Here is a 14515-nt window from a genome sequence, read left to right on the forward strand (position 1 = left end):
GCAATCCTGTACTCCACCTAGGATACCTGTGCCTGCTTCCACTGCCTGTGTATTTTCTTCTCTTGTTCCAGTTTGACCAGCAGGTCCTGGTTCAGCCATGCTGGTTTCTTTCCTTCCTTTCCTGACTTCCTACACCTGGGAATGGAGAGCTAAGGAAAGCTTCCTTAAAGATCTGCCAGCACTTCTCCCCTCCTTTGTCCTTGAGGACAGTTTCCCTGAGGGTTCTGTTGACTAACTTATGTTCTTCATACAGGAGACAACACCCCCTCCCCTCCATCCTCGCCTGTCCCTTCTGAACAGCTTGTAGCCATTGATAGACACACTCCAGTTGTGGGAATCAACCCACCAGGTCTCAGCGATGGCAACTACATCATGGTTTTGCAGTAGCACAGTAGCTTCCAGCTCCTGTTCATTTCCTAAGCTGCGTGCATTGCTGTAGAGGCACTTCAGCTGCACAGCTGACCTTGTCGCCTTCTTGGAGGATAACTCCTTAATTCTTTTGAAGTATCTCCCTTGAGTTTCCTTGTTTCCTTCTCCTATTGCCTCAGTGGTCCATGGCTCATTGTTACAAGATTTCAAGCGTCCTGCAGTGTTGCCAGCTTATGTTGGGGCAGCAGGTTGAGGGTCCCTACTAGCACCCTGTCCCTCTAACCTACCTATGCCATTCCACACCTTAACACGGGCAAGTTTGATGTTACCTCCCTCCTCTTTCAAATCTAGTTGAAAGCCCTGCCAATAAGCCCTGTTAGCTTTTCCACAATGACTCCTCCCTGTTTGAGAGAGGTGAAACCCATCAGGTGAACTCAAGCCTGATGCCATGAAGGCCATCCCATTGCCAAAAAACACAGAATAATGGTGACTGCACCAGCCACGAAGCCCAGTGCTTAAGATTGGATCCTACCACTTATTTCGGTGTCCTTAGCCACTACAGGAAGCAGAGATGAGAGGATGACCTGTGCCCTCGATTCTTCTGGCATCCAGTTGAGAAGGTAGTTTGTTGGCTTCTTCATCATTACAGATCCCCTTTCTATTTCCTTCTTTTCCCTTAAAATGTAGCAGAAGCAGCAGGTTTCCGTCACCTGGACTCAAGCAATTCAGTAATACTCCATGATTTTCATGACTGCAAAGATCAATAAATAAAGAAGTAAAAGGTGTTGGGATTTTTTTTCATTTTACATAAAGCCCTTTATTTAGAAGCTGAGGAAGGGTAGCACAGTACACAATGTCTCAGGAAATCTAGAGGCTTTTCGTAGCCTGCTGGCTGATCTTGCCTAAGTTTCTTTACTTCTGGGTTTCAAATACTTGTTCCCTCTTAGCTCACTTTTAAGAGGTTGCCTATATCCAGCGACCTAAAACTGAGAGGTAAGAATCCATCTAACATAACAAGAAGAGAGCAAACTACTCTAAATTTCAAAGCTTTCATTGAGTCCACAGCAAAAGACCTATGTCTTTAGCAGCCATCTAGACCTTGTAAAAGCAGATATTTTTGGTGCTAGGGCTCATCTGAAGTAATTTATTGGAAAATACTGTATACACAGCAAAGGAAAGATTCTCGGCCATGACAGGATTTCCCTTATGCTCTAGGAAGTAGTGTATAAATGAAAATGCCATCTAGTCTCCTCTACAAATCTGGGTTCTCACAAAGATAAACATGGAATGATAACTTTGCTTTTGTCCAAACGGGTAGTCTTTCTTCCCCATTTTTCTCCTGCAGCCTCCCACCTCCTCACTAAGCTGCTTTTTGTGTTTTAACCTGGCAGGTGGCTCAGCACTACACAGACATTTGATCACCCCCCCTTCCCCCCTTCACAGTGGGATGGGGGGAGAGATTAAAAAACAACAACAACAAAAAAAACAAAGTAGAACTTGTGGATTGAGATAAAACTATTTCCTAAGATAGAGAAAAGGAAAAGGATAATAATTATAACAAATATATACACATATGTGAATGTGTACAACAAGTGGTGCACAAGCAATTGCTCACCACCCTCTGACCAATGCCCAGCTGGCCCCCCACTCAGCAGAAGAAAGCCACATGCACTGCCATCCCCTTCAAAACTCCTTCCATGTGACGTCACATGGTATGGAATATCCCTTTGGCCAGCTTAAGTCAGCTGTCCTAATTCTGTTCCCTCCCAGCTCTTTGGCCCTTCTCTGAGAAGGGCCTTGGCTCTGTACAACACTGCTTAGCAGGCAACTGTAAAAAGAGGTGTGTTATCAACATTGTTTTTCTCCTAGAACCAAAACATCATACCAGACACTCTGAAGAAAACAATTCTCTCCCAGCTGAAACTAAGACATGCTGCACTAAATCTTTTTCTGCTCTCAAACCCTTCTGATGACTCTGTCCCTCTGATGTTCATGATTAAAAAATACGATAGGAAGATGCTACCACACAGCAGAATAGGCTCCCTCATGAATAATCCAAAGCTGAAAACAAGCAGTGATGGCGTCTTCCCTAGAGATTATAGCTAGACACGGCAGACCAAAGGAAGCAGTGGTAGTGATTTTCTCATTAACAAATCTGGAACCATAAGATAGAAGATTTATAGGGTCTACATGGAGGAGATGTGTAGCAGACCTCAAAACTGAACCCAGCTCCCCTGAAGTCCATGCCTGTGGTAGAGCATCTCTGCTGATCACTATTTCTTTCTAATTGCCAACATAAAGGTCTAAATCCAGGTAAGTAGAGCTGAGCACCTTCAGCTCCCACTGAAGGAGAAAGGACCAAGGAGTGCTCAGCCCCTTACAGGACCACGTTGTCCTTTGCAGGAGGGTCACACCAGCCCTGCTCCAGGCAGGCCAGTGCAGTTCAACCTCCACCGCCCCCAGGCTCTATTTCCTGCCTGCGTCAGAGCCTTCTTCTCTTATTTCTCTTGTCTCTAATCTACCAAAAACACGTGTGGGAGTATCTAAATTAAAAATAGATACCTAGGGGAAAAAAAAAATGCAGTTGGAGAGCTGATTTGCAGCTGAATTATTCATCCTCTGTATCCCTCTTATCCCAGGATGGTAGGAGGGCTGCATAGGTATGGCCTGGCTCAGGGACTGGTGATGCTGGGAAAGAAAACAACCTTGCATCCGTCCATCCCTTTGGTCCCATCAGCAGGCAAAATTCCCCACACCGGTCAGCTCACCTGTTTTTTAAACCAACAATTTAGTGAAAACACCTTAAAACACTGCCCAGCTCCACTCTATGCTGCCTCTCTTTGCTTACCCACCCATAACTGGACTAACAAAGCTTGGTCCTCACAAAGAAAAACAACTGAATTAGCCTAACCTTTTAAAAGGTTACTGGAACATCCTGTTCCATTAACAACAACCCTTACTAGAGAAGTACATGAAAAACTGTTGCAGTGCTTTTATTGGCTGTGTATGAGCACCGGCACTTTGGTGTTCTGCCAGCACACTAAATTGCAATTTGTGAGAGGCCAGGAATGATTTTCCCCATGTATCTGCAGGGATAGTCCTCAGTTTTATTCAGTCCTCTGGTAGCTCTGACTGCAGTGTACCTTACAAAAATTGCTGACAGTTAATTGTCACTTTTTTTTTTTTTTTTGCGTGGAATTTTTGTAAATAACATTTTCATTCCCGCTAAGAATCAATACATTACCAGAGCTATGTTAAAATCAAATCAAAACAAAACAAACCTCAGAACGTCCTGAGACGTGAAAGGGCAAAAAATCAGAACTTAACTTCCAAGTAGTCTCCACGGTTCCTGTGCAGCGCCCTGGTTCCCTTGCACAGTGTGACGTGTGTGGTGGTGCAGCCCTTGACTTGGCTGAAGCCTTGCGGGATCCCAGCTCAGGTGTCCCCCTGAGGATTCAGCCCTGCTGTGAAACTCACAAGTACACGAAATCTGACACGGTTAGGAAGAAAAACCAACACAAAACAACTAGGCATTTGCTAGTGTCACTTTGCTTCCAGCAGACAAAAACTCCCAGTTTAAGTGGTGAGGTAGGCAGGATGTTAGAAATGTGTCTCACACAATCTCAGCCCAACTCCTCTGGGCAATGGTGGATGGTATCCATTTCTGTGTGCTCCCCTCCTAATGCCTTCCCACTGGCTCTTCCATCTGTGGGAACCCAGGCCCAGCTTTTTCCTTCCACAGTTCCTGTTGGATACCTCCAGAGGTGTCACATTCCCTGTTTCATTCTCACAACCTCCTGTCTCCCATCATCAGCTCACTGACAATCCAGCTGCAGCTGTCTTAGAGGTGTGCGAGTGTTTTAGCACACTAATCTTCCCCCACAAAACTTGAATAGCTTCATTCTGAATTACAGTAAGTTGTAGTCTTCAGAAACATGTAATGAAGAAGAAAGGAAGGACAGTCCTGCCTCACTTTGCAGGCGTTTGAAGAAGAAGATGCCAATGGTTGCAATAGCACCTTTTCTCCTCCCCTGGTCCAGCACATCTTTTCAGATTCTATGTCAGCTGGTGACATTGCGCATGTGGAGCAGGAAACTCCAACCAAGGTACCAAGGGATTACAATGACCAAAAGCAATGGGAAAACTCTCTTGCCCAGCAGCCGTTAGCCAGGATCTGCCCAAGGAAGCACCTGCTACCTGGACAGAAATGTTACAGTCTCTTGCATAAATTTCTCACCTACTTCTGCAGCTCAGGAATACAGGACACTGTGCCAGACATCAGTCAGCCTGGGAACTCATCTCAATGTTTCAGCTTTTGCTTCTTTTACTACTTGGAACCAGCAGTGTCAACCCTTCGCAGCAGGCGATGCTGCTGTGAGTAGGCCTGCTAGCTGTACGGGCCTGAGCATCCTCGTCTGGTCCGTAATGCCAAGTCATTGCCAGAACACAGCCAGAAAGAAGCCCTCCAGTTTTCACAGCTCTCCCTCTTCCTTCTGCTACATTTGTTGTTGCCTTGCCTTTAGCTGATAAATCTCAGCTGGGAGGCAGCTGTTCACTACCCACTGAAATGAGGCCAATTTCTCCAAAAAGGACCATTCAGTGACAGTCCTGCTACTTTCTGTATTCATGCATATCCTCCATACGCTTCATTTTTTGCAGCTAAACATTTAGCTGCATGTGAAGATCTGCTGAGCACCGAAAGATAAAACAGGCTGGGAGAGGAGAACAGAGACAGAGAATGCAATTTGTGTGATGTCAAAAGAGCACCAGACTTTAGTGTTACCTCTGATGAAATGCTGAAGGGCAAGATGAGAAAATGTACATTTGTTAGCACTGATCACAGATCTTCCCTGGCTGGACTCACAAAGCAGCAAGGACTAAGGGAAAGAGTGAGTGGCATTCTGCTGTGTATTTAAGCATGAATCATCCTCCATCTATTGCAAATCTCTCTCTCTCTCTTTTTTTAATGTAGTTGAATTTTCATGAAGGAATATATGAACTTTGGCTACAACAGATGTCATCTTGGAGGACTTTTTTTTTTTATATCTGACTGTAGCCCCAGTATAATAGGCAATGCTGGGCTTTCATCTTTCACCACCACTAGCTATAAAATGCAGAACAGATGATGATTAGCATGCATTACTTAAGAGAAGTTCAGCACTCAGTGAGTCAGGGTACAGACCAGGAATTATTTGTCGAATAAATTCAAAAATAATCCACTGAAGCACAGACACATCTGAGAACATTGCAGTCTGTTCAGATTCCAAAGAGCCAGTGTGCAGGGAAGATAGCTATGTTAATGTGTTCACCTGGGCTTACTCGGAGCAATGCAGAAGGATCTGTGGGAAAGGCAGAATAAAGGTGACCAGTGGGCATACGGCTGGGCTCTGGAGAGACAGCTCATAGAAACAGAGAATATCCCAAGTTGGAAATTACCTATAAGAATAACTGAGTCCAACCCCTGGCTCCACACAGGAGCACCCAAAATCCAAATCCAATGTCTGAGTGTGCTGTCTACTTTCTGAACTCTGGCACTCAGGGCCGTACCCACAGCCCTGGGCAGCCCGTTCCATGCCCATCGCTCTCTGCTGAAGCACCTGTTCCCAATCCCCAACCTGTCCCCCCTCCCCTGACACAGCTCCATGCCGTTCCCTCGGGCCCTGTTGCTGTCACACAGAGCAGAGCTCAGCGCTGCCCCTCCACTCTCTGTGAGGAGCCGCAGCCGCCATGAGGCCTCCCCTCAGCTCCTCTGCTCTGGGCTGAGCAAACCCAGGGAAAGTTCTGGCATGCCACTGGGATGGGGCTTTAGAGCGTGAGGGGGAGGTTGGATGGTGGCAACTTGCAGCTCCAACTCCCAAGTTCTGGTTGAATTGCCACAGGAAACCCAGCTAAAATAGGCTGAGGCAGCTGCTGGAGAGGAGAGCAGGATCAAGTAGAGCACAGGCTGCTGGGGCCCATTGAACAGGCTGCTTTCACAGCCCATCAGTACAGACTGAAGCACCTGCAGCAGGGCTGTGGGCTGTGGGGAGTGCATAAAGCAAGCCTGGAAACACAGTCTGAATGGAGAACAGTGGGGCAGGTGCAATGCCCACAGCAGCAGCCTCAGCCAGTGCCCAGGAACAGGGGCTGTGGCTGCAGCAGAGTTCCTTGCGTGACCGCCCTGCTGTGCTTTCCTTCAAAACATTTAAATCTCTCATAACAACTGTCTTCATGCAGAGCCTGACCTCTGCTGCACTTTCTGGATGCTGGGAGTTCTTTGTTGCTATTATTATTCGCTCTGCCCTTTATGCGGTGCCAACACTGCCGCTGATATATCTGCTATATTTCAAGGGCCTCTTCCAAGACCCCAGTTTTCCACGAGAATAATTCCCACTGATTTATATGGGCTGTAGTGGATCAGGCTGCTAGAGACAGAAACGGTCACGAGACCGGCCTCGGGCTGCAGGCTTGCACAGCCTGAAATGAAATGGCTGCCTCAGAACCGTGGGGCTGGGGGCTGACAAAGGGGTCCGGCCAATTCGGACTGTTTCTTTTCACCCAGAGCACCTGGTGTAAGCGGTGTCTCATCACCTTCTGTGATTAGAACACTGCTTAGTAAAGACATTCCTTTTGACAACCGGTCATTGTTTTCTTCTGCTAAATTTCCACCAACTACTCCCAGCTCTCCCCTGCACTGTAGCATGCTGGTGCTCGCCAGATGTGCAGGCAGCTACCTTTATGTTGTTTTCATACCTTTTTGCAGCCTGGGCAAGCCACGAGAACCAAAGCAGATTAAAACGATTTGAAACTACACTAATCTAAAAGTGTGCGCAGCTCAGAGTCTGCCATCTGCCATCGGAAGCCCTTCATCCGATGTTCACAGCCCCGATTTGGTGTTGCTGCCCAGAGGATGCTGTGCAGTGTGCAACAGCCGTGCCTGTGGCAAGGCAAGTACAGGCGATGCACCAGGACCGCTTGCCTCAGCTGGCAGCAGGGCTGCTCCCCCCCCTGCTTTGCACAGTCCCACTGTGAAAACTCCATCCTTTGATTCTGAGATTGGAGCTAGAACACGCATACGGGAAAGAAGGACAGTCAGTATGCTTCCTGCTTCCTGAAAGCAGAGGAATACCCACATTGTGCTCACACCGTTGCCTAGGCCCATTAGAGAGCTCTTGGGAAGCACTTTCTCTTCACTCCCATCAGTTTCTTTGCTGTGAATTAGAAGCGGATTATTTTAGATGAAAATGTAGAGTGAGCACAGAGCAGAGACGGAGTGACATTTTCTGTGTCCTACCACACATGTGAGTTGAGCAGTTTGGACAATAGTGACAAAAACCTTATTATCAGAGCAAGTGTATTAAGAAGTCATTATCAGTTGTCTCTTGGCAGCACAGAAGACCCATTGCTAAGAGACAGGAGAAAGCTATCCCATGTTACTTCACTGACAACAAGCTCTGATTTACTCTCTTGATTAGCATTTACAAAAGAGAGTCTGCAAGGCCCCTTGGAGGAGGTAAAGGCTGTGTGGGTTTGTCCTCCAGGATGAACAGAAGGTCTAATCCTGCCCCTTGACCTGGTCCGTGCTACCTTTCCCTTCCCACCCCAACAGCTTTTGTGCCTGTGCCACTCCCCTGCCCCATGCTGATGCAGCTCCTCTCCATCATGTGAGAAAATGGAGCCTGGGGGGAGTATGTCAGGGCCTCCTACCCATGGTGCCACGTGGGACTGAGGTACAAAGGCAGCATTTGGGCTGCCAGGGGCTTAGCGCCCTCCACCACAGCAACAGTGCTGGCCTTACAACACAGTTATAGATGTGGGTTATTCTCTGCCACTAACGAGAATTGTTTTAAAGCTCCTTGTCACCCTCCTGTTTCACTTTTAAGAGACAGTGCCTATTTTTAGAAGCAATTACTGACAAACACTAGGTTTTCCTGGTCACATCCGCTGATAGAAATGTCTGTATTGCAGATGGCAGCGTTTCTAATCCTCGTGAGACAAATTTCCTGGAACCAAACAGAAGACAAAGTGTGAATATCACAGCATCATTTAAGTAACTTGCCTGTTTAGTAGAAAATCAGTCAGCAATACACAACCATTATTTAAAAAAGCACAGCCTCGGCCATCCATTTTAAGTTGCACGTAAACAGCTTGATCTTTTCCTAGCTAGTTCTGTCTGCAAAAGGAAAGCAGGGCAATGAAAGCATTGTTTTGCAATGGGAATTAATGACCAAGTTCTTTGATGATGGCAGACATGTTTCTTCACTGGGACAGCTCAACACCCTTTGATTTCTTTCTTTCCCTTCTTGAACCACTATAGTAATAAGACAAAATAAGATATATAGCTTTGTTGGGAATTACTAGTTCAGAACAAGCATGCAAGCCAGGGAACAGAAGAACAGGGTCTTGAAGGGCCTCCTGTCAACCTTATTCTTTAATCTGGGAGGGCTGGCTATAGGCCTTCATAGATGAGCAATCACAGAACAAGAGAGAAAAACTGCAGCTCCAACGGGACGTGCTTATTAGAGAAAGGCAATACTTGACGAGCAGAATTTTTTCAGATTAGCCTTTGCTCTGTAAGGTTATTGTAGGAAAAAATACTGTGCAAGCGACTTGAGAAAAAAAGTAGCAGAGAAATAAAACTGAGAAGAACTTGTGCTTTAAGCGCCAATCCCTCTTCTCAATGTTTTCATTGCCACCAGCTCGTTTTTCATTGCCACTAGCTTGAAGGATGCCCATTTTTATTTCTACACATTGTCTTTCTTTCAAAAGGAAAATTAAGTCAGCAAACCAGTGGTTCTCAGCTTACACATTTGCTATTTGTCCAGAGGACATTCCGTTCAACCCTTCTGTATTTCACACATGGAAAAGGATCTCTTCTGATCGCCTTCCCAATACAACCCATTACTTTCAGAAAGAATATGTACTAAATGTTAACTAGGAACAAGCTCAGACTGTGTAGCCCTTATAAAACTTCTCTTTTTTTGACAAAACAAGGAAATAGCCCCTTTCCAGTCTCTCATATCACGCTAGCTCTACACTTTCCACCTGTCTCTTTCCCAGCCACTCACCCATCGTCCAGTGGAGTTGGCTTAATTCTGCACTGCCTCACTGACCTACACACAGCTATGTGGCAGGCAAGCTTTAGGAAGGAATTGCCACCTTCTGGTAGAAGTCAGCAGAAAGGAGGAGGAACAACTTTTCATACTTATCCACACGTCTCAGGGAAGACTGAAGTAGTTGTTTCTTTTTTTTCCTCCTGCATTTACCTCTTCCCCTTTTCTACACCATAAACCTGTTTGAATGTTCTTACAGTCGATTTAAATGAAACTCCCCTCTTCACTCTCCAGAAGGCAGAAATAGGCCGACAGGCTGATGTCTATGGAGCACCCTTCCTTTGCCGGACCAGGCCTACCCTGCAGGCAGAGCGGACCGCTGGCCCACAGCCTCACCTCTGTGGGCTGCACAGTCTCCTCTGCAGTGTGTGTTGCTCTGCATTTCAACTCCGGTGCTGAGAAGCCTTATGCCCACCCCCTCTCACACTTTTTTTATGAAAATAGTGAATTCAAACCATGGTAATTCCCAGGCCAGAGTGTCTTACTGCTCTTATATAAATGAGCTATTACAAGGCACTCTTTCCAGGGGAATAGCAGCTCTGCTAGTCCAACGGCTACCTTACAATGCATTAATCATCTGTGCCTAAATTCCCCTGGCAGTTTGTATCACTATGTGACAGCCTCTGGAAATAAAACCTTTGGTGTCGAAGCAGATCCGAACAACCCTCTGCATGCCTACAGTGAATGGATCGAAGCATTTAGCAAGGGAATTGACTAAAGCATTTCTCTCTGCCTCCCAGACCCCATCCGCTACTGCAACAAATTGGCCACAGAAAGACCCACGGCTAACGCTGCACATAAGGATAATAGCTGTCCTTTGGGTGTTGCTGGCCTGAGAAGGATAGCACCCATGGCTCTTGAGAGGTCACCATACCAGGCCTGGCATTTAAATGTGAGATTAAAAGCAGCTGTTCCTTTATCAGTGTGAAGATGGATACAGATGAAGCAGAGGGTATAAAAATAAATTGCAGCCGATCATCACCTTCCTTGTGGGCTGTAACCCACCCCAGCAGCAGCTCTTGCTGGAGGAAGTAGCTGTGGCATCCTCACCCGTTGCACTGTGTATGTACAAGGGGCCTGGGCGTGTGTCCTCCAGCACTGCTGCTCTGCAGCACTCCTGGGGAATGTGTGCAACTCTGGGGTTGGGACAGCTGCCCCTGCAGAAAGGCTTTGTTTGGAAGGTAAACACCGCTTCTAGTTTCTGCAGTAGGTTATCTAGCATTTATTAACATGTCATTCGTTTGGAAAGATCAGGTTGCTCAAACCAACGCAACAGAGAAATTTATCTTTTAATGCAGAATGTCTATGGATATATCTGAGCACCATCATTAAGTTGCACAGTGAAGCATTCATTGTTGGCCCTCAGCATTTGAAATTGCGTGCTGCCTGTACCCTCCTAACTCTATGCCTTCATCAGTAATGCTGTAGTTATCCCATCCGCGGATATCATGTTGATGGAACGCACAAGACAGCGCCCTGATATATGCATCCTTCAGACTCAGACATGAAGCTGGAATGAATCTGAATATCCAAAAGGAATCATTTTCAGGAAGTGACCAAGCAGTGAAAAACTCTATTCCCCAAAGTGACGGTGTTGGAAACTCAGCCAGGAGCCCCTCAAAGCTGTGGGCTTTTTAATAGAAACTTCCTGAACTGCAGATGCCTGATTTGCTTTATGTATGATCTGATCATCTGCCTCGAGAACGTATCACCACGAGTCGTAAGTCATAAATATTTAACTGTATCACTGGTGAGGGCTGTTTTTTAGAGAGCTCAATTAATTATTACCAGATTTCTAGGTAATTGACTGTCTTTTAGCTGGCACTTAAGTAATTTATTAAAACAAAACTGGCAGGATTATGTCAGGTAATTAAGAGAATGATATTTAAGTTCTCATTTTGGTTCAGTTCTTACGCTGGCCTTCATTTGCTTCACTTCTTCTCAAAAGTCATCAAATCTCTCGTTCCCAATTTAAAGATACGTGAACAGGCGTCGCTGAAGTTATATATGCAATCATTCAGTAAAAACCTGGAGCTCTCTGCTCTGTCACTGTAGGACAGCCACAGAAAAACCTCCTGTAATCTCTATAAAACAATGGAAAGCCATGTGGAGTGTGTGTTAATCTTTGGCCGGAACCATCAAAATGAGCAGAGAATCAGACAGAAACAATGAATTCCCCAAAGCGTGAGGGACCTCGGTCACTTCATTCTTCATAAACTCCAGCTTGCCTGTAAATTAGATTTACTGGAGTGACTTGGTGTGTAGAACATACTAACGCCATCAGCACCTGTAGTCTTTCTTATTCTCTTATTGCTCTGCAGCCAGAAGAAGGGAACAATTATCAGAGGACCAGCAGATCTCTTTGCACCCTTTTTGGCCTTTACAGTAACAGTATAATGTCCCCGGAGAGGTGTAGTACCAAAAAACGGGATGCAATTTTGCCTTCTATTTCTTTGGTCCCTCTTCAATTTGGCGACCTTGAGCAGGTTAAAACAGAGTGAACACCTATTAGGTTTGTATGCGTAGCATGCACAAAAAATGTATCACGAACCAGCCGAACTACCCAGGTTTGATTACCACTTGCATATTTATGCAAATCACCCTGATGGCTTCTGTGGAAGTGACACAAAGCAGAAAGGTTTCTTACAGTTTGTCTCTGAAGGAGGGGGGTCCTTGCCCAGTCAGACCGAATAGGCGAGGACATGGAGGCACTCGCTGTCAGTGGGGCATTGCATCTCCCCCACTGGTCTGTGCCCGTCCTAATGAATGCCAGCGTGCTCTTTCCCTGCAGAAAATTGACTTCCCTGTTCTAAACAGCACATTTAGCCCAGCATTTGCTCGGCGTCTAGGGAACGTCAGCTCTATTCTCTGTCTCAGTTCCTTTCCTGCCAGGTAGACCTTTATATGTGATCAAGACTGCATCTTAAAATAGCATGCTGGAGATAGTGCCGCTCAGCACACTCCAAACGTTAACTAATTGCCACAGCAGCCTGGCACAGCGCACGCCTGGGATCCGTGCTCTGCACTGATTAGAAATTCTCACACATGGGGAAGTGTGGGGGAGAAGGATGGCAAGAGGCAGCGATAAAGAAAACGAAGATCAAATCAGGCAAGCAAACAGAGAGAGCAACCGGTAGATCCAGCTGGGAATGGCAGGGATGAAGGCAGCAGCACCCAGAGGATGCAGTTGTTACAAACTGGAGGGCTTGATTTCTCTGATCTGAATGCTGTTCTCACCAGCTGCTGCTGCAGTGTGATACTCCTGCCAGTGCCAACGTGCATGGTGGCCACTGCAGAAAGGCTGACAAGACTACCAGAGAGGACAGCACAGATAGCTCAGACTGGGGAAGAAACCAGGAAGAATAATATCTCTGCAGAGCCCAAGTGGGAGTCAAACCTGACCACACAGCTGTGACCAGTCCCTGCCTCCATGCCTCGCCTTCCCACTTGGGCAGAGAGCCACCCGGACAGCCTTCAGACACACCACGCTTTGAATGTACCTCCCCTCTGGCCTAGGGAAGCTGGATGCACACACCTCATTAGATCTCCCACAGCTCCGTGCTTTCCTGCTCATCCATCCCATACTCACCACAGCATGTTCAAGCCATCCTATTTATCTATTCTCATCCGCCTTGTTAAAGATGTACTACACTTAAAATGCTACACATTGATGTAACTTGACTCTTACTAATATAAATTAGGCACATGGTTAGTATTGAAAGGGGCATAAGTCACAGCTTTGGTCTGTTCTGCGTACTTAATACTTGGATCTCTGCATTCTTGAAAAGCATAATCACAAAGCTCCCATTGCCTTTTGCTGAGGAAGCCACCATTTTGTTCAGATACAGGCAGCGGAGCAGCTGTTGGAGCTGTCTGTTTCCAAGGAGTTAGCTCTTGAATCAGCATCTAGAAGAGGCAAGAGGCCTGAACAGACAGAACTGCTCCCCTAAAATCACACTTCCAGGAGCCCAGGCCAATTCTGCATTATTACAGTGTTTCACAAGAGTGAAATTAAGCTGCGCCAGCACGATGGAGCAGGAAAGCTCTAACTTACTGAACAACTCCCCCATGCACCTGTTCCTGTAGAAATTGAGAGAAAACTCTCTGAAAAGATGAAAGATGAATGTGAAGCATGACATCACCAGAACTCTCTCGCTCGCTCCCATAAGCCACGGGAAGGGTGCAGTTACCTAGCAACTCCTGCCAGCAGCTCACTTCAGTAGCAAAGCATTGGGGTTTAAGTAAGTGGTAGACGTGTACCTGGCTCTAAAGCCCCGTTCTATTTATCAGCAGAAGTCAGTGTTTATAAATCAGAGAGAAACCAGAAGTACTGAAGACCTCCATCACAGCCTCCAGAGCTAACCTCGCTGCAGGCCCAGTTGGTAGTGCAGCGAATGACAGGCTTTTCTCCAACAGAATCAACTCTGGAAGATGAAGTAGGACACGCTGGTGAGACAAGGGAAGAGAATGGGGAGTTGCTTTTATTGCATTGGGTATTGATATCCGTAAATTTCCCTCTGCAACTCTGTATTGATCCTAACCGTGTGTGTCCAGCTAGTGCACACGCTCTAGGAAGGCAGCTGGTTATAATTCGAAGGCACCAAGAACAGAAGGATTGGTCATTCCCTAAGCTGTGCAGCAGGGTGAGCTTCCCTGGCAATGACTGTACAGTCACCAACAGAACTGATGCAGAAAAGCCTGAACAAACTGATTATTGGCATCACAAACTGATTATTCCGTGCACTTCAAACTTATCACCACCAACTCAATCAAGTGAATTACATACTTGTTTGTCTTTACATTTGCAAAGACCTGCTTCTCAGCTTGCCTTTTCCAGCAGTTTGGCATATCCTGAACCATTCACACAGTCAGGATTTGCCACAGAGATTGGGATCTGCAAAGAAATGAAACACACTCTTTTTCTACATGTCTGTGTCCAAACTGTCTCATTTATGAGGGAACTGAGAGATAGCCAAAATCTGTAGCAGATAAGTGGTGAGCTGACAGCAGTCTGTACTGAATAGCTGAGGAAACATGAATTGCAGGAGCGTGGT

General features: G+C 46.3%; 2 long non-coding RNA genes across 2 annotated transcripts in view; both read right to left on the reverse strand.

Annotated features, from left to right (window-relative positions):
• Positions 1-953: 953 nt before the first annotated feature.
• Positions 954-6337, reverse strand: LOC112531724. The gene is made up of 2 exons (XR_005857573.1): positions 3651-6337; positions 954-1120 (listed from the first exon to the last, which is right to left on the reverse strand). It is a non-coding gene; the product is annotated as an uncharacterized LOC112531724 (long non-coding RNA).
• Positions 6338-14515, reverse strand: part of LOC112531724 — a 34516-nt gene continuing 26338 nt past the window's right edge. The window contains exon 3 of the long non-coding RNA XR_006938525.1: positions 6338-8351. This is a non-coding gene — a long non-coding RNA (uncharacterized LOC112531724). The remainder of the gene's footprint in view (positions 8352-14515) is intronic.

This window comes from Gallus gallus, chromosome 2 (genome assembly GCF_016699485.2).
Source record: "Gallus gallus isolate bGalGal1 chromosome 2, bGalGal1.mat.broiler.GRCg7b, whole genome shotgun sequence".
NCBI classification, from domain to species: Eukaryota; Metazoa; Chordata; class Aves; order Galliformes; family Phasianidae; genus Gallus; species Gallus gallus.